Consider the following 20,991-nt stretch of genomic DNA (forward strand, 5'->3'; position numbering starts at 1 on the left):
TTGCAGCCTACTTTTAAATCCTAACAAAACCAAGCTACTACTTTTCTCCCCTACCCATAGAATTCCTCCTCCTTCCTTCAACATAAAATCTAGCAATAACACCATTATCTCCCCGATGACCATACGAAGCTTCTAGGCGTAATTTATTTATTTATTTATTTATTTTATTTTACATTTGTTGACCGGGCTAGTCTAGCTGGAGATATTTCCATTTTCAGTAGAGGCCCGGGGAGAAAAGCTCCACAGAGAATACAAAAAGGAAACATACTTGTGTTTTAAAGAAAGTTTGAATAGACAAAAACTAACAACTGTACAGTTACTTATTATTATTACTAAGTGAGTTAATTACTGACTCACACAGTCCACAAAATAAAACAAAAATACCTATACGAACATAAAATACTAAGTAAGATAAAGATATTAAATGAAATAATTACCACACACAGTTAAAGTCAAAGACATTATATAAAGTTAAAAAATACTTTATAAGATATTGATACAGGTAGGAAGTAAGAGAAAAGAGAGCTAAGAATAAGGGAAATTAGAAGTGATTAGTTATAGAAAGGAGAGCAAGTAAGTAGGTAGGAAGTAGGAGATAGATTTGAGTAGAGTAAAAGTAGTGGAAAGTTAATCAGGTTTACTACAGGTGCACAGCCAGTGATTTTGGAAGTGCAGTTTAATGTTTTGATTGAAAAGAGGTAGTGATGTAATCTTTGTTATGTTGCTAGGAAGTAAATTCCATTTTGTACCTACAGAATTGGTAAAAAGGGAGTCACCAGCAGTGTTATTTGATTTTATAGAACTAGCCAACAGTTTACCAGAGGAGCAGAGAGAGTTAAGATTATTGTAGGGGATTATGAGTTGAGAGAGTATAGGGGTGTTCATTGGTTGGTACAGAATTTTATGGGCAATAGTGAGTTGTTGGATTGCAAGATAGTTTTGTAATTCTGGCCAGCCTAATGGTTTAAGGTTGAGACAATGATGCGTTCTGTAGGGGTTCCCTGTGGCGAAGCGAGCAATGTTATTGTAGCAGGTAGCCAATTTAGTTAGGTTGTTTTTCTTAAGGTTGGTGAAAATGGGAGAAGCATAGAGAAGAGTGGAAAGCAGATGGGAGTGAGCAATCCTGGTTCTAGAGGAAGGTGTTAGAAATGGTCTAATACGATATAAGCATCCTATTTTCCTATTGACAAGTTGTATGGAGTTGTTAATGTGTTGGTTGAAAGAGAGATTATTATCAATTGTAATACCTAACTGTAATAATAGACAACAACCTTAAATTTGATAACCATGTAAATCACACTATTAAGTCCTTCAACAAAAAACTTGGCTCCCTGTACAGAGTCAAACCTTTTCTCACCCCCCCCCCCAGCTAGTGTAGCTATTGCAAGATCACACCTTCTCTCTACCCTTATGTATGCCTCTCCTGTACTCACCAACCTATCCAGAACCGATTTCAACAAATTATCAGGATTTTCCAATCATATAGCCAGATTCACTACTCGCATGGCTTTTAGGACCCACCATTGCCAGAACCTCAAAGCACTGAGATGGCTAGAGTATCCTACCCTTCTACAGTTCAACCAGCTTATTGTAGTGCATAAAATACTCCATCAACCTGATAATACCCCTGCCCTCAAAAATATTCTTACCCCTCATAGTGCTCCCAGGTCATTATGCTCAGCTGATAAACTAATGATATTGACCCAAAAATCCAACATAGGTTCATAGGTAGGTACTAGGCTATCTGCCTGAAGGCATTTATAAGCCTAGCCAGAATGTGTTGGCTTTTGCCGCCCCCCTTAGATTAGTTCCCTGTGCCTCTGTCCAGCAGAGCCACTGAAGTGATCCCTGGGGTAAACTTTCTGTTTCCCATCCACTTGTCAAGGTTTCTCTTGAAGAGTGCTAGCGAGGAACTCTGCCTAATGTAGATTGGAATCTTGTTCCAAAGCATGGGAAGTCTCTGGGACAGGAATCTATCCCTCCAGCACGTCCTATTTATTGTTGTGGTGAGGTTTAGATCCCTAGAGCATGAGCGTGTGGCTCGAGGGGATAAGGTTTTCTTTACGTGGAGCATGTCCATCAATTCTGGGTTGGACATGGCCTTGTATGTCAGGCAGAAATCACCTTTGAGCAGGCGGTATGCAACCGAGTACAGCTGGAGTTTCTTCAGTCGAGCTGCATAGGGCATCTGTTTGAGGCCAGTGATCCTCTTGGTGAGGTATTTCTGTGGTCTTTCCAGCTGATGCAGGTGTCTTATAAGGTACATCCCAAATGGGGCATTGTACTCTATGATGGGTCTGATGAGTGATAAGTAGAGGGGCACAATGACCTCTTTTGATCTGAATGCAAACCCTTTTGTGATTAGGTGGGCCACATAGAAGGATTTTCTAACCACTTTGGCAATCTGATTATCAAAGGAGGGATTGCTATCTACGTGGGTCCCCAGATCCCTTATTACATTTTCCGTATTTAGGGGACTGCTACCTATGTGGTAGTTTGTAAGTACTTTGTTATTTCCAAAGGGAATAACTATGCACTTTTTGGCATTTAGCTTGAGGTCCTGATTTTGACACCAGCTATCCATCTCAGTGAGAACCTTTTGGAGGATGTCTGTGTCAGCTGGTGAGTCAATTGTAGCCCCTAGTTTGCAGTCATCTGCGAACTTGGTCAGCCATAGTCCTCCTGTGCTTGTCTGTACCTCTGAGAAGTATATGCCGAACAGGAGGGGTCCTAGGACTGAGCCCTGGGGAACGCCACTTGTAACCGGTTTAGAGTCAGACCTAGCTTCTGCAACTCTCACCATGTGGGTTCTGTTCTTGAGCCAATTGGCAACCCATCTTGTGACATAGGGGTTTATGTAAAGGCTGGTGAGCTTGTCTATAATACCAGAATGGGGAATGGTGTCGAAGGCCTTTGTGAGGTCTAGGTAGGCTGTCTGTACCACCTTTCCCTCATCTATAGCCTTGATAACTGTATCAAAGAAGTCCACCAGGTTCAGGAGGCATGATCTGGCCTTAACAAAGCCGAACTGGGTAGGGTCCAGTGTTTGGAGGTTCCCAGTGTCTCTGTTAATGAGTTTCATGATGATGTGCTCCATAGCCTTGCAGACCAAGCTAGTCAGGCTTATAGGGTGATAGTTCCCGGGGTCTGTTGTGGCTCCACCTTTGTGGAGCCGAATAACCGTTGCTGTGCACCACTCTATGGGTATGTAGCCTGTGGAATGGCTGAGTTTGAACAGTGTGTTTAGGTGAGGGGTTAGTTTGTCTTTGAGGTCATGTAAGATGCAGCCTGCGACACCGTCCGGTCCCATTGATGCTGTGTTTTTGGCTTTGGAGAGGGCTATTTTAACCTGAGTGTCTGTGATTTCATGGGCTCTGCATTCTTCTGGTATGGTTATGGGCTCTTTTGGGGGTGAGAGGGGGGTGAAGTTTGCACTGAACCTGTCTGCCAGGATGTTGGCAATATTGGTTGGTTCAGTGTATTTTGTGCCATTCTGCACTAACTCCGAGCAGATCTGAGCATTGCCACTTACATTCTTGACATAGCTAAAGAATGCCTTGTGGTTATCTTTGGAGTCCTTGGCAAGTTTTCTTTCAAAGCTCACCTTGGACGATTTTATGAGGGATCGTAGTTTCTTCCTGATACTGATCAGGGATGTCTTCCCTTCTTGGGATTTTACTCTTTTCTGTACTAGTTTCCTCCTTCTATTGTATAGTTTGTTTATAGCAGGGGTCCACCAGACTGGTTTCCTTTTCTTGGAGGAGTGCGTCTTGGTTTTGCTTGGGATAGCATGATCCATGCATTCTTGTAGGTGCCCGTAGAATGCATTAGTAAAGGATTTTGCAGCTTGGACAGTGTTATCCTGTAGCATGGGGGTTTTGAAACTTTCCACGTCCGTCTTAAGTAACTTGAAGTTTGCTTTTGAAAAGTTTTTCACAGTGGTTTCCTTGTCCAGGGGTGGGGGCAGAATGTGGATATCCAAAGTGATTTGTTTATGGTCAGATAACTTTGCAGGCAATGCTATATTTGCCAACTCAACTAATAAAATCTGGAATCTACTCCCTACCACCATTACCAAGGAAATGTCACTATCCCTATTTAAAAGAGAACTCAAAACATACCTCACATCTCATTGGCTGTGCCCTTGTTCTAAACCTGACTAACAACTTCACTAATACATGTCTTGCTACCCAACTTGCTGTTTAGCCAAGTATCTATGCCTCATAGCATTTGAATGTCTGTGAATTATGAGATCTGATTGTATTCTGTGTTCACATTTTCTGATACGTCTGTGCCGATCAGATGTAAGTCTGCACATTGTGTATATTGATGTCCGCCTGCACTCTTTGTCTCTATTTTTCTGCACATGTCTGCCTGAGGTTATCACTCAGTGATGTATGTACTGTCTCTCTTTTGGTATGTGCATCTTTTCTCCCTGGGCCTCTGCTGAAAATGGACATATATCCAGTCAAACTATCCCGGTCAACAAATGTAAAATAAAAAATAAATAAATAAATAAAAATAAATAAATTGTTGGCAAAGCTTTGTGCATTGATGAGGGCAGAAGAAATATGGTAGTCTGTGTAGTTTGTTGATGAAGACGAGAGTTAGATAGGTCCTCAGTTAGAGCGCTGACTATGACAAGAAATATTACAATGTTTGGGGAGAATTTGTAGAGATGCTTAGGAATTTTCATGTGTTGTGAGTGTATATTTTAAGGTGGTAGAACAGTTGTGCACAGTTGAATGTTTCTACACTGAAAATGTTATTGGAGACTGGAGTGGAAGCGGGGAAGTAATTTTGTTTGTGAGTGGTTATAGTAGAGTGTGGGAAAGAGTGATAGATTGGCAGGGACAATGGTGAAAAGGTGTGGATTATGTGTAATGTGTAGAAAATAGACCTGCAGGGAAGAAGTAGAACATTAGGAAGAGCGCACTGAGAAAGCCCGGGGCCATCCAAGCTGGCATATGTAGCATAATGCAGATATGAGAGGGAGCAGAAGTTGAAGAGTGGCGTGAACTGGAGTGTTACAAATGAGTAATTTTGTGGAGGGCAAAGATTCTGTGGGGTGCTGGTATTACGTTGGTATGTCTTTAATGGGAGGGTTGGAGTAATGGAGAGTGGGCGGAGACCAGCTTTAATGGGAGGGTTGGAGTAGTGGAGAGTGGGCACAGACCAGCTTTAATGGGAGGGTTGGAGTAGTGGAGAGTGGGTGGAGAACAGTAGGCAAAAAGCGGAAAGCCCCCAGGTGGCTGGAGAGTGAAGCAAGCAACACTGACTGCACACTGCAGTCAGTCACTGAGGGCATGTCCATCAATGTGGGCATGTGCAGTAATGACTGCATGCTGTACAGGCAGCAAATGTGTGATCCTGGTCAATTGAAATGGAACTGGGCAACTGAAATGTGATATGAGTGGAGAGTCTGCACCAACACACTCCAGCTCGCAGAACTGATAAGCAAAATCCTGTTAAAAAATGTGCATTAAACTCTGGCAGAGCAGCATAGCTTTCTTACTATTCAAATGTGATATTGCATGCTTTGCTTGGTTTTGCAAATAGTAATGCATGTAGCTGTGCACTAGAGATGAGTGGTGATTTTCGGGGTGGGGGCAGCAGTCTGAGGCACACCAACAGTTCAAAAGTAGTTTCAGGCATGTTTAAGTGATGTGCATGTGCACATACACACATACATACATGAACGCACACTCACACCCACAAGAACTTGATGAACAGCATGAAAAATTAACAGTTGAAAGGTTAACTGTGCAATATAAAAATCACTTTAATTACTGTAAGAGCTCTGCAACAATTAGCCTTACACTAAAGTCAAATATTTTAGAAAGAAAGAACAGAAAATAAACTTTTTTGTTATCATTGTCACAGATTATTTATTGATAATTATCATTATTTACAAGTATATCCACATTGAAGGTGCACATTTTACCTCCAAACAGTCAACCTTATAATTTTGAATGCTTCCAGCTATGAGATGACATGAAAATAGTAAACAAATCATCAGGAATGTTCTGCCAAAACAGAAATGTACAGCCAGCCAGGAAATACCTCAGCTCTAGCAGGTGGAAATGCCATTGAAGTAAATTGTTGATTTGTATAACTTGAGCACTAATCCAGGCATTCTTTAAAGTATTCAATTGTATTTATTACTGCTTGGTAGTAACTTGATTAAAGTGTAGCTATCATTCTAAGTCTTTTGGATTAAGCACTTGGGCTTCAGACCAGTTGTTTTACATTAGGAAGGTTTGTGGCCTGCACTGTGGTGGCAGGACAGGTAGCTTACATCCTTCTAAGTTGGGAACTGCTGATTGAGGGCTCAGTGTCTGTTATTCTAAAAGTGTATTAGTTCTGGTTTAAGCACTTGGGCTTCAGGACAGTTATTTTACATTAAGAAGGTTCGTGGTCTGCACTCTTGTGGGAGGAGAGGCTGGACTCTGCCCTTCTGAGCTGGGAGTTTCTGGTTAAAGGCTTATAGTGCCTGCATATTTGAACTGTTTCTTACTGAAATTGGTACACCTCGTTTGCTGTAGCATAGTCTAGATGCAGGCCTGCTGAATTTAGCTTTGTTTGTATGCTTGTTGTTTGTTTGCTTGTTATTTCCCTGAAATGCTAATTCCACCTAAAATGCAGCTTTTCAGTGCTTCTGTGGATCCCTAGTGATATCTGCATTGCTTACTGTACTTATTTCCTTGTTTCACTTGAAAGAAAGTTACTGTTTGTCGTTTTTGCATTTAAGTTACCTGTAACACATTGCATTTAAGTTACCTGGCACTTGCTCACTAAGTCAGCACTAAAAAGGTAAAAGCACTACACCCTCACAAACTCCCCTTGAGTACCTTGTTCCCCATTGGCCCTTTTTTTCAATTATAAAGGAATTCCCAATACTATTCTAGCATGTCCAAAGGTCAGTTGTCAATCTCCTCTCCGGTCCAGCTGGTGAATCTGGGAATCTTGAGGCAATGTTACAACTGTCTCATGTACACAGACAACCCTCTCCTCCTCCCAACAAATTCCAACACATGTCAGAGATGCAACCATATAGCCAAACTGGAGGCTAAGTTCTCTCAACTCAGTACTGGCGTAACCAATCAGGAGGAGAAGGAAACCACACTCACTACAATTCCAGTCTCACATAGACCTACCACAACAGCAAACCAAACACATAAACACACAAAAACAAACTCGGAGGCTCTAAATAAAAATCTGCCTAAGCAGCAGAGACCTCCAAAGCAGACACCCAAGCAACCGCTACCCCAAAACAAAACACATGCAACACATAGCTCACAAAGCCAATGTGCCAAATAGTCACAGCCCTTAAGGCTAAACAAAACACCTGATACACTTGTAATAGGTGACTCTATCGTCAGGCACACTGATGTCCCGCTCACCAGGCTGAACAAGGAGAAGGTCACAGTGAGCTGCCTGTCGGGTGCTAGGATCCGCCACATATCACACGCACTCAGGTCACTCCAAGGCAAGTACAAATATGACTCAGTCATTGTCCATGCTGGTGTGAATGACCTGAGATGTACCTCCCTGGACTACATGAAAAGAGACATAGAGGAGCTCTCTGAGCATGTAGCCCAGGCCGGTATGACCCTGACCTTGAGTAGCATCTTACCCTCACCAAGAATGATGCCACAATATGAAGACAAGATGATCAATTTCAACAATTGACGTATTGGTGTCATTCAAAGGGGATACAGTGCCTGTCAGCCTGGGATGACATGCTCGACATGCCACGATGCTTCGCTACGGACGGCTTGCACCTGTCACCCCTGGGATTTCGGATATTGGCAAAGGCTCTTGCTACCCCCATAGCGCCTTTTTTAGGCAAGGCTCAAAAGACAAACCCACCTCCATAGGTATCACAAGGGATAAGAAACTAAGAGTAATGCTACTCAACGCCAGAAGTCTAAACCTCAAGATGTCCCCACTCGAAACTCTCCTTAGCATGAAGAACATCGATATCTGTGCAGTAACAGAAACCTGGTTCAAGGCTCCCGAAAGCACCCCAGCACTACCAGGTTATACCTCAAACCATGCTTTTCGGCCCCAAGACTTGGACCGAACCACAAAAGGAGGGGGAGTATCAATATTCGTCAAAGATACCCACACCTTCAGGTTGGTGGCACAGCAAGAAGCATCAGAGACTATCCATGTGCAACTAACAGTGGGTAAAACTGCCTTCCAGTTTATAGCCTGCTACAGACCACCCTCCCAAACCCAGGAACCCTACTCGGCCTTCCTGAGAACACTGGAAAATATGAAGGTCTCTCCAAACACCATTATATTGGGCGACTTCAACTACCCAAACATAGACTGGGAGCATTACTCTAGCTCCAACACCCTAGCCCAAAGGTTTCTAGAATTTATAAACTCAAATGCTATGGAACAACTTGTTACCACTCCCACAAGAGGGGAAAACATACTGGACCTGATCATCACCAACATGGGGACTCTATGCTCCAGACCAGAAGTGTATCCCTCACTGGTAAGATCAGACCATAAACTAACCTCACTGGATATTCACATCCTGACCCCACCCCCTGCCCAGAAAACCACAGTGAAAAACTTCTAAAATCTGTATAAAGCTGAGAAATATGGAAGTCAAGAAAAGGTATAAGTGGAAATCTTTATGGAATAATTAAATATGCCAAAGTTAGAGGAAGAGGAGGCTTAATTACTAATAGTAAGGATAGGAGGAGATGAGATAAAAATAGTGATGTATAACCAATCTTCAGGAAAGCCCCTATGAGTAGATCATTTTCCTGTGGAAATGTGGAAGCTAGGAGGGACACATTTGATAAAAGTCCAGAAGGTTTTTTTAACAGCATTTTAAGAGGAGGAGAAATAACAACATACTGGAAGAAAGCAGTTGTGGCTGTAATACCTAAAGAGGGTAAAGATCCATCAGATCTAGCTTCATACAGGCCCATGTGAAAGCTGCCAGCCTAGCCAGAGAAAATGTTATAGATAATTCTATCATTTGTAAATATCAATGTAATACACAGGCTTGTTATCTTAAATGTAAAGAAATACCGTTACATGTGGAACTGGAAAAAATGTGAAAACAGTGCACTCTACTGTAAGAAAGCTAAGCCAAGCATTGTTGTCTTGACCATCCAAACTGACAGCACTCTGCCTTGCTCATATGTACGTTATCTTAGACTTGTGTTTTCTGTTAGAAATAGCTAGGAACTAGAAAGTTTAGACTAAGTGTTTTTCTGTGATGTCAGAACTTTACTACTGTGTTATTTTAAGTATTTCTCTGTGATCTCTGAACTCTTGACTAGCACTGTTGTAGTAAGAAGTATTGTCTTGTGTTTTTATTATTTATTTGTTATTAAAAAACCTTTCAACTGTGGTTGTTTTGTGTATAGATAATTTAAGCTATAGAGTACATTGCATATTTATAGTGATTGCTGTACAAAGCTACTCTAATAAGCCTTGACTGATTAGTCACACTTCCAATTGGATAATAATATTGCACAGTAATAACTGGACACCCTTTTAAGGGCCTTTGAGTAGCTGGTAGATATTAGCTGGGTGGTGGCAGGAATTACTAGCGTATAGTCTGGGTAATAGGGGCACAGCTGGAGAGCCTGTGCCAGCCATTTCCCAGGAGTGTCTGTGTGGTTGTATAAACTCTTATCTCAAAGTGTGTGTGTGTGTCAGCTACTTGGGCAGGGACACGAAGCACTGGTTGGACAGAGAGGGTACTGGAGGTCAGCTTGCCAGCTAGGCTGAGATCTGGACCCTATAGCTGTGCCAGTGGGGCGTCTTATTGGGGACCTGGAGAGCAAGGGAGCAACCAGCCCCAGATTGACTGTGATCTCTGTGTGCACTTAAGGGAAATTGCACTTTACTGTGTGTATTTGTTATCCTTTCCTCATATATGAGATGCCCTCTCTGGTGTTAGTGGTGAGGATTGAGGCTCCCTGATTGCTGGGTCAGGGCACGGGTGTGTCAGCCCATTTCAATACTCAACCATGATTATAAAGTGTTTATGTCTATAATGGCTAAAAGAATGGCAAAAGTAATGCCAAAATTGATAGTTATGGATCAATGTGGTTTTGTGGAGTGAAGGCAAACAGAACACTGATGATCCAGAGGGAAGCAGAATGTAAGAAAATCCCACTGCTGTTGGTGGGTCTTGATGCAGAGAAAGCATTTGGCAGAGTAAGCTGGGACTTTTCAAGCAGAGCAATGGAAGCATTTCCATTCCTGATAAAATTATAAGGCTGACTATGAGGATATAAAAGGCATTGGAAGCAAAAATTAAAGTGGGTGGGGTCCTTTCTGATAATTTCTACTTGAGAAGAGGAACCAGGTGGGGTGGTCTGTCTCCTTTCTGTTATTTGCATTATATTTAGAACCATTGGCAAAGAAAATAAGGGACTCAGAAATCCAAGGTATGTTAGTCAAGAAAAATTGCTTCTCTTTGCAGATGATATTATTTTATACCTGTCAAAACCAGAATGAGCATTACGGTGTTGTGAAATATTTTGAGATCATTCCAAATCTTTTTGGGATTCAAAATTAATGACAGTAAAACAAAGGCAATAGCAGTAAATTATGTACCGATACACAAATTGGTTCAGCAATATCCATATTTATGGGGACATGATAAAATGAAGTATTTAGGGGAAGAGATTAAAAATTATTCCTGTGTGATAGCTAAGGCTATGTGGGAAGAGACTAAACAAAAGATAATTAAAAAACTAAGAAAATAGAAGCTCTGTTCTACGGATATTGATAGTAAGATACAAGCAGTTAAAATGTTTTTAGTTACTTTAGTCTTATACACAGGCCAGGCATATTTTTGTCAACCAGAGGAGAAGTTGTGGATAGCAGTTAATAAAGAGCTGAAGGACTTTATCTGGGAGGGGAAGATGGCAAGAGTCAAGTGGGATAAGCTGATTCTTCCAGTAGAACAGGGCGGACTGGGATTACCCGATTTGAAGGGGTATTTCACAGCAACACAGTAAAGACTCCTAAACATAACACAAGTAGAAAACTATAATTCAAAGTGGAAAGGGATGATGAAACAGGGGGAAGCCCAAGGAACAAGAAGAGACTGGGATTTTGGATGCAGACCTTTAAAGATAATAAAAATAACCATACAGAATATTATATTCATAATGTAGCAGAAAGTATTCCAAGAACTAAGCCAACATGGGAATGGAGAAAGGAGATTCTGCCAATAGGGATGACTGCAATTAGGGATACAGACAATAAGCAAGAGGGGGCTGGAATTCATTTGAGAAAACTGGCAAAGGAACCAAAGTACTGGGAGCAAGTAACTAAAGAGGGAAAGGTAATTGAATGGGAAGATGCCAAAAACTTATTTGGACTGCAGGTTAGAGATTGCCTTCCCTATCAAGTACTGATAGCAGAATACAGGCAAAAAGAAATAAATAGTGGAGTACTAAATGAAAGACCAGCAATGGTAGAGTTTTTAGTAGAATCTAGAAGAGAAGTTGTTGTTAAGAAAGGAATAATTAGTAGGACATATAAAATATTGTATGATAACTATAAGAATCGATCAGAGGAGGTTAGAAAGATTGGGAAGAGAGGCTGGATAAGCAATTCACAAAGAAACAATGAGGTAATATGTGTATGTCTCCAAAATATGCAACAAAAAAGTCTAGAAGGTTTAGGATCGTTGCATGGAAGTGTTTACACAGGTATTTTAGACTCCAAGTAGACACCAAAGAAATTTCCTTCAAGTAGACAGCAAATGTTGGAGGCATGATAGGGGAGAAAGAGACAACTGGGAACATATTTCCCGGGAGTGCAATAAGTTGGCAGACTTCAAACATTCCCTGCAGACTGCTCTGTTGGAGATACTGTGTGAACAATTTGGCATAACTAAGATAAAGTTTTTTTAACTATGATACAGAATTGAAAATGCCTAGACATAGTAAGGCCAGCGGCTGCCAAAAAAGTAATTACAAGAAAATGGAAATCAAAGTCTAAACCAATGTTACCAGAAGTCGTGAAGACCCTAACAGAGACATAACTGGAACTGGGATCTTTAGAACAGGATAAGAGAAAATTACACCGGAAAAATGGGAATTGTGGGATCAATACATGCAGATGAGGCATGAGGCTTAAAAGAAGGCAGAATCTGAATGAGCTATGTAATGTCTGGATGACAATGACTGGATATATTATAAGTGATTTATAATGTTTGAAACCACAGTTGTGTCATCATAGGTTCATAGGTTCATAGGTAGGTACTAGGCTATTGGCCCTGGGGCTTATATAAGCCTAGCCAAAAATGTACCCTGGCTTTCATCACCCAAGAAAATTATTTACCTGTGCCCCTGTCAAGCAGAACCACAGAAGTGATCCCCGGGGTGAATTTCCTATTACCCATCCAATCATCAAGATTTTTCTTGAAGAGTGCTAATGAGGAGCTTTGTTTGACATAGATAGGTAGTCTGTTCCAGAGTATGGTAAGTCTCTGGGACAGGAATCTATCCCTCCAGCATGTTCTGTTTATTGTGGTGACAAGGTTTAGGTCCCTAGAGCGTGTAGCTCGGAGGGATTGGAATTTCTTTAAGTGGAGCATGTTCAACACCTCTGGGTTTGACATAGCTTTGTATGTTAGGCAGAGATTGCCTCTGAGTAGGCGATATGTGACAGAGTAAAGCTGGAGTTTTTTGAGACGGTCTGTGTAAGGCATCTGTTTGAGGCCAGTAATCCTCTTTGTGAGGTATTTTTGTGGCCTTTCCAGTTCATGGGTTATAATGTATAATGTTTGCAACTGAAATTGTGTCAGTATGGTATATTTACATTTATATTGATGCAAAATTGCCTATGTCATATGTGATAATTTATTAAAGATGTTTCTTGTTAAAAAAATGAATAATGTCGACACCAAATTATCGACATTATGCATGTCAAGATGCTACTAAACATGTGCCAAGAATCAATCTTAGTTCATTAAAAAACCTTAAAACAAAATTAAAAAGAAAAGATTGCTTTTTTACAAGTGGGCAATCCCCTCTGCACCCCCCACACTCCCTGTTAATTATATATTCTAACTACAAAGTCACACAATTCTTGGGGAAAGAGCAAATTCTCCTACCCCAAAAATCATCCAATCTGCTACTTTTGTCAACAGGAGTTGACCATCTTTTTAGTTGACAAAAGTTCTGTTTGACAAAAAATAGTGCCTTCCATGTGTGTGTGTGTGTGTGTGTGTGTGTGTGTGTGTGTGTGTGTGTCTCTCTCTATATATGTATATATATATATATATATGGGTCTATCTGAGTTCATCGACATGTTAAAATGTCGAAAACGAATTCACCGACACGAGAATGTCGAAAGTCACATCACCGACGCCAGAAGATCGACGAGGCAGAAGACCGACGGAAGAAGACACCGACGCTGAGAAGCTGCGATGGGGAAAGGATATGTAAGTCTGCGGTAGTGACGGACGATAGGGTCGAGTAAGGTAAGTGTGCGATGCTGGTGTTTAGTAGGGGTAGGGGTGGGATAAGTGAGTTAGGGTTAGAGCGGGTTAGGTGAGTGTCTTGAGTAAGGTAAGTGTATGTTGGTGTTTTGTAGGGGTAGGGGTGGGATAAGTGAGTTAGGGTTAGAGCGCGGGTTAGGTGAGTGTCTTGAGTAAGGTAAGTGTGCGATGTTGGTGTTTTGTAGGGGTAGGGGTGGGATAAGTGAGTTAGGGTTAGGGGCGGGTTAGGTGAGTGTGCGATAGTGACGGACCTTAGGGTAAGGGTTTGGGTCAGGGTTGTGGATAGTTGTGTATGCATGGGTTAGTGTTTGTTTGTAAGGATTTTGGTGTGCTTGTGTTGTGTGTGTGAGTGTTGGATAGGGGATGTGTTTTGTTTGTTGGTATGTTGTGTCGGGTGTATGCGATGTCGTGTTTGTGAACTGTCGATCTTCTGGCGTCGGTTATATGAGTTTCGCTGTTTTGGTGTCGGTTATTTCGTTTTCGGTATTTTGAAATGTCGATGAACTCAGATAGATCCATATATATATATATATATATATATATATATATATATATATATATACAACTAAAATTAACCGCACTCAAAAAATGAATGAAGAGAAGAAATTTTAACTAAGAAATGAACTTCGTGACAATAACAGCATTCAAAGAATAGTAAATCACACCAACAACTCTTGTAGTACTTATCTACAGATAAGTAATACAAGAGTTGCTGGTGTGATTTACTATTCTTTGAATGCTATATTAATTTCTATGTTTTATATATATATATATATATATATATATATATATATATATATATATATATATATATATGTGTGTGTGTGTGTGTGTGTGTGTGTATATATATATATATATATATATGTGTGTGTGTGTGTGTGTGTGTGTGTGTGTGTGTGTATATATATATATATATATAAATATATATATATATGTGTGTGTGTGTGTGTGTATATGTATATATATATATATATATATATATATATGTGTGTGTGTGTGTGTGTGTGTGTGTGTGTGTGTGTGTATATATATATATATATATATATATATATATATATATATATATGTGTGTGTGTGTGTGTGCGTGTATATATACATATATATATATATATATATATATATATATATATATATATATATATATATATACATATTTTGTTCAGTTGTACCATGGCATTGTATACAGTGGCTAAAGATACAATGTCAAATTCTAAGAAGTGCTGCTGCCCTGGAACTATAAGATAAGAATTGCAGTCTTAGATATATTTTGTAGTTGAATACCTAGTTGTTATTAGATGAAAGTCTCAAAATGAAATCTCAAAGACAGATAGTGGTATAGACATCATCTGTATGTGTAAGATAGGTCACAATGTTTTTAGTTTGGGTGCCTTTATTGCTACTATCTGACAGTTTGCATTATACTTGATTTTCATTGGTGGTGCTGTGGTGAACTTCTGCTCAGTACACTGACTACAATAATGGCCTAAAATATTTCTTTACAGCGTTTTCATTCCATCAGAAGTAAAACAAAATATTCATAGTTTCATAGGTCCAAAGGTAGGTACTAGGCTATTGGCCCTAGAGCCTATATAAGCTTAGCCAAAAAGGTACCCTGGCTTTCACCACCCAAGAAAATTATTTTCCTGTGCCACTGTCGGGCAGAGCTACAGAAGTGATCCCAGGGGTGAATTTAATATTTCCCATCCAATCATCAAGATTTTTCTTGAAGAGTGCTAATGAGGAGCTTTGTTTGATATAGACAGGTAGTTTGTTCCAGAGTATGGGAAGTGTCTGGGACAGGAATCTATCTCTCCAGCATGGTCTGTTTATTGTGGTGACAGGGTTTAGGTCCCTAGACTGTGTATCTCATAGGGACTGGGATTTCCTTAAGTGGGGCATGTCCAACAACTCTGGGTTTGACATAGCTTTGTATGTTAGGCAGAGATCACCTCTGAGTAGGTGATATGTGACAGAGTAAAGCTGGAGTTTTTTGAGACGGTCTGCATAGGACATCTGTTTGAGGCCAGTAATCCTCTTTTTGAGGTATTTCTGCCGCCTTTCCAGTTGTTGTAGCTGTCTTGTGAGGTACATACCAAAAGGGGCGATGTTCTCTATAATGGGTCTAATGAATGATGAGTAGAGGGGAAAAAATAACCTCTTTTTTCCTGGATGAGAAAAATTCTGTGATGAGGTGTGCCATGTAGAAAGATTTCCTGACTACTGTGCTGATGTGATTATCAAAGGAAAGACTACTGTCCACCTGTGTCCCAAGATCTCTTATCACACTTTAGGTGTTAAGTAGACTACAGCCTATGTGGTGGTTCATGGGTACATAGTTTTTACCCAAGGGGATGGCAATGCACTTTTTGGCATTGAGCTTGAGGCTATGGCTGTGACACCAGGCATCTGTCTCAGTGAGGCCCTTTTGTAGGATGTCCACATTGTTACGAGTTTCAATTATGGTTCCTAGTTTGCAGTCATCTGTGAACTTTGTTGGCCAAAGACCTTCTGTGTTAGACTGTACTTCAGAAAAGTAGATACCAAACAGGAGAGGACCCAGGACTGAACCCTGTGGTACTCCAATTGTCAGTGGTCTGAAGTTGAATTTGGAGTCTGCTACTTTCACAGTGTGGCTTCTGTCAGTGAGCCAATTGGCAACCCATCTTGAGACATAGGGATTTATACCTAGTTTAGTGAGTTTATCTATAATTCCAGAGTCTGGGATGGTGCTGAAAGCCTTGGCGAGATCTAGATAGGCTGTGTGAACCACCTTACCCTCGTCTACAGCTTTGGTGACTGCTTCAAAGAAGTCTATCAGGTTTAGCAGACATGATCTGTCTTTTACAAACCCAAACTGGGTGGGGTCCAGAGTTTGGAGATTACAAATGTCTTTGTTTATAGTGATGATACATTCCATGGCCTTGCAGACCAGGGTCATCAGGCTAATGAGGCAGTAGATCCCGGGGTCCATGGTGGATCCCCCTTGTGGAGTGGGATAACCATCACTGTGCGCCATTCAGTGGGCACAAAGCCTGAGGTGAGGCTATGATTGAACATGGTACTTAGGTGGGGTGCCAGTTCATTCTGTAGTTCGTGTAGAACACAGCCTGGGATGTTGTCAGGTCCTCATGGATGCTGTGTTCTTGGCTTTGGAGAGTGTTGTTTTTACCTGTGCAGCCGTGATTACAGGAACATTGCATTCTTCCGGTATAGAGATGGACCCTTTAGGGGGTGAGAGGGGGGTAAAGTTAGCACTGAACCTATATGCCAGGATGTTGGCAATATCAGTTGGGTCTGTATATTTAGTGCCATTGTGCTGTAACTCAGGGCAGATCTGAGTGTTGCCATTGAGATTCTTGACATAGCTATAGAATGCTTTGTGGTTGTCTTTAGAATCAGTGGTGATTTTGTTTTTGTAACTAGCTTTGGAGGATTTTATGAGGGATCTCAGTTTCTTACTGAGGCTGACCAGGGAGTTCCTCCAATCATGGGATTTTACTCTTTTTTGCAACAGTTTCTTTCTTCCGTTGCAGAGTTTGTTTATGGCAGGGGATCACCAGATTCGCTTCATTTTTTTGGAGGATAGCATCTTGGTTCATAGGTTCATAGGCTCATATTAATACTAGGCTAACTGCCTTTGTGGGCCATTTTAAGCCTAGCCAATTACCCCATGTGAGAATCAAACCCTGCACCTTTGGTTTATAAGGCAAATACCTTAACCATTACGCCAACCTCCCACCCCCCTGTTCTGTTAGGGATAGCATGATCCATGCACTCACATAAGTGCTTATAAAGTACATTTGTGTAGGATTCAGCAGTCGTACCTCTATTGTCCATCTGCATGGGTGTCGTGAAGTTTGCCACTTCTGTCTTAAGAATGGTGGGGGATCTGTAGCAAGGTACAATTTGGATTGCGGTCTTGCTCAAAGTTAGTTGCACTTGGATAATCTTGGATGCATTATGCTGAGCAACTACCCTGGAGGCGTGGATATCCTTAATGAATATGGACACACTTCCACCCTTAGTGTTTCGGTCCAGGTTAGGTGGCCGAAAGGTGTGGTATGAATTATAGCCTGGTAATGCAGGGGTGCTCGCTGGAGCTTTGAACTAGGTCTCTGTCACTGCACAGAAGTCGATGTTCTCCATTTTAAGGAGTGCCTCGAGTGAGTGCATTTCGAGGTTTAGACTTTTGGCATTGAGTAGCATTACCATCAGATTTTGCTTGCTTTTACCTGTTTCAGTGGTGAATTTGTCTTTTGAACCTTGCCTAAAAAAGGCACTATAGTGGTGGCAAGAGCCTTAGCCATTATTTGGAATACCAAGGGTGACAGGTGCAGGCCATCTCTAGCAAAGCATCTTGGTCTGTCGATCATGTCATCCCAGGCAGACAGATACTGGATCCCCTTAGAATGATGCCAGAAGCTTAGCCAGTTGTTGAAGTCAATCATTTTGTCCTTGTACTGTGGTATCATTCTGTACTGCGGTGGTGGTGCTGCGGTAGCATTGTCACCTCACAGTAAGACGTTGCCCCGTTCGATTCTCAGTTAGAGCGTCTTCTGTGTGGTGACATGCGTGAATGGGTGTTCCTTCGTTGAAGGTTGTGCATCAGGCCCGGCAAGTAGGCACATAAAAATCTACTGCCAATCATTAGCGAACCAGAGTTCCGCTGTGGCGACCCCTAACCGGGGAAAGCCGAAAGACACAACAACAACTGTGGTATCATTCTGGGTTATGGCAGGATGATACTCAGTGGTAGGGTCATACCTGCCTGGGCTACAATATCAGAGAGCTCCTCCATGTCTCTTTTCATGTAGTCCAGGGAGGTACATCTCAGGTCATTCACACCAACATGGACTATGACAGAGCCATATTTGTACTTCTTGTGGAGTGACCTGAGTGCGTGCGTTATGTGGCAGATCCTGGCACCCGACAGGCAGCTGACAGTAACTTTCTCTTTGTTTAGCCTGGTGAGTGGAACATCAGTGTGCCTGACTATAGAGTCACCTATGACTAGAGTGTTGGGTACGTTGTTATGCCTTATGGGCTGTGGTTGGGTGGCACACTGAGTTTGTGGGCTATGTGTCATTTGGGTTTTGTTGGGGGGTGGAGGTTGCTTGCATTTCTGCTTTGGAGGGCTCTGTTGCTTGGGCAGATGTTTATTGAGAGCCTCTGCAAATGCAGGTGTGTGTTTTGTGTTTCTATGTGTGTGTTTTGGTGGTGTAGGTTTTGAGGGACTATGTGCTGAGTGTGGTGTGGTGCAAGTGTTTACCTTCTTCTCCTGACTGTTTAGTCCAGTCTTGGGTGAAGAGAGCTTTGCTTCCAGTTTGGCTGTATAAGTGCATCTCTCACAGGTTGTAGTGTTGGGTGGTAGGAGGAGAGGTGTGTCTGTGTACATGAGGCAATTGCTGCATTGCCCCAAGATGCCAAGATTCCTCAGGTAGACAGGAGAAAACATTGGGAGCTGACCCTTAGACATGCCTGGATAGGTGCTTATTTATTAAGTACTAAAAACTGTTTTCCTCTAGACAAGTGAGGAAAGTGGACTGCTGTAGTAATTTGTAGCTTATTTAGTGCTTACAACAAGTTCTGAACAAGTGCTGAGCTCAAAAAAAAAAACAGATTTGAGTGCTAAAACTAAAAAACTGACTAGTTATAAGGGAAATTCTGAAGAGCAGACTTTAGAGCCAGGAATAGTTTAACCCTAGCTAAGCGGCGATGCATAAAGTGTTTTTATTTATTTATTTATTTTTTAATATAACAGTAGCAAATGAGCAAACTGATTTAAACAAATTAACCAATTAACCAATAAAAGCTGAAAACTGAGCCCCATTCCAGCAGTCTTCGATCAGACAGGTTCTAACTGCACACTTCTGCCACTAGGGAGCAGGGAAACCTTCTCCAAAAAGATGGCCTAGATTAGTACTCAAGTTATACAAACAAAGCTAGATTCAGGAAGTCTGAATCTAGTCTATGCTACAGCAAACAAGGCATTCCAATTTCAGAAAGAAACAGTTCAAATAAGCAGTCACAATAAGCCTTTAACCAGAAACTCCCAGCTCAGAAAGGCAGAATCTACCCTTTCCTCCCACAAGAGTGCAGACCACACCTTCTTAATGTAAAATATCTGGCCCAAAGTCCAAGTGCTTAAACCGGAACTAATACACTTTTAGAATAACAGACACTAAGCCTTCAATCAGCAACTCCCAACTTAGAAGGATGTAAGCTACCTGTCCTGTCACAACAGTGCAGACTACAAACCTTCTTAATGTAAAACAACTGGTCTGAAGCCCAAGTGCTTAAACCAAAGGCTTACAGTAACAATTACAATTTAATCAGGCTACTAACAAGCAGTAATAAATGCAGCAGAATAAATGCAATTACATACTTTTAAGAACAGGCAGCACAAGCAAAATAAAGTAATAAAGTAGGAAGAAACACAAATACAGTAAAAGCAGATGTATAAGGTGCAATGTTTTTATATAACAATAGAAAATGAGCAAACTGATTTAAACAAATTACCCAATTAACCAGTAAAAAGCTCAAAACTGAGCCCCATTCCAGCAGTCTTCAATCAGACAAGTTCTAACTGCACACTCCTGCCACTAGGGAGCAGGGGAACCTTCTCTAAAAAAGATGGCCTGGATTAGTGCTCAAGTTATACAAACAAAGCTAGATTCAGCATGCCTAAATCTAGTCTATGCTACAGCAAACAAGGCGTACCAATTTCAGAAAGAAACAGTTCAAATAAACTGGCACAATAAGCCTTTAACCAGAAATTCCCAGCTCAGAAAGGCAGAAATTAGACTATCCTTCCACAAGAGTGCAGACCACAAACCTTCTTAATGTAAAATAACTGGCCTGGAGCCCAAGTGCTTAAACCAGAACTAATACACTTTTAAAATAACAGACACTGAGCCTCCAATCAGCAATTCCCAACTTAGAATTCCTTAATTTCTTCTAAAACAGATTTTTTTGTCATTGGACCTATCTCTCTCTCACACACACACACACACACACACACACACACACACACACACACACACACACACACAGTTCAGTCTCATGTACAGTAAACTGCATTACAAGAAGATACATTTATGTGTCTTTAAAGCTGGAATGACCAGATAAGTGCATTTTTTTTCTCAGTGTCTTGATGCATTATTCTGATAAATTTGCAATAAGACTTGTATAGTTACAGAACAACTGTCCTTTATTGCTGAGTACCACAAGTAGTCCTTAGGATGCTATGCTGTCATATTGCCATTTGTTTCATAATAAATGTATAGTTTGCATTTCTTTCAAGATGAGAGACCAATTCCCAAGGAATCAGAAAGAGCCCCAGCAATTGCAGTGAGGGCTAGGGTAAAATGACTTGTTTTCACACTACAGTATTTTTGCAATTCAGAGATATGTCAATTGCAATGAGGAAAAACTTCTTTATCAGGTATTTTGCATTTCTCTGAATTGCTAGTAGGTACTGTGAGTGCAGA

The sequence above is a fragment of the Protopterus annectens genome, chromosome 2.part1, assembly GCF_019279795.1.
Source record: "Protopterus annectens isolate FY-2018-M chromosome 2.part1, PAN1.0, whole genome shotgun sequence".
NCBI lineage: Eukaryota > Metazoa > Chordata > Ceratodontiformes > Protopteridae > Protopterus > Protopterus annectens.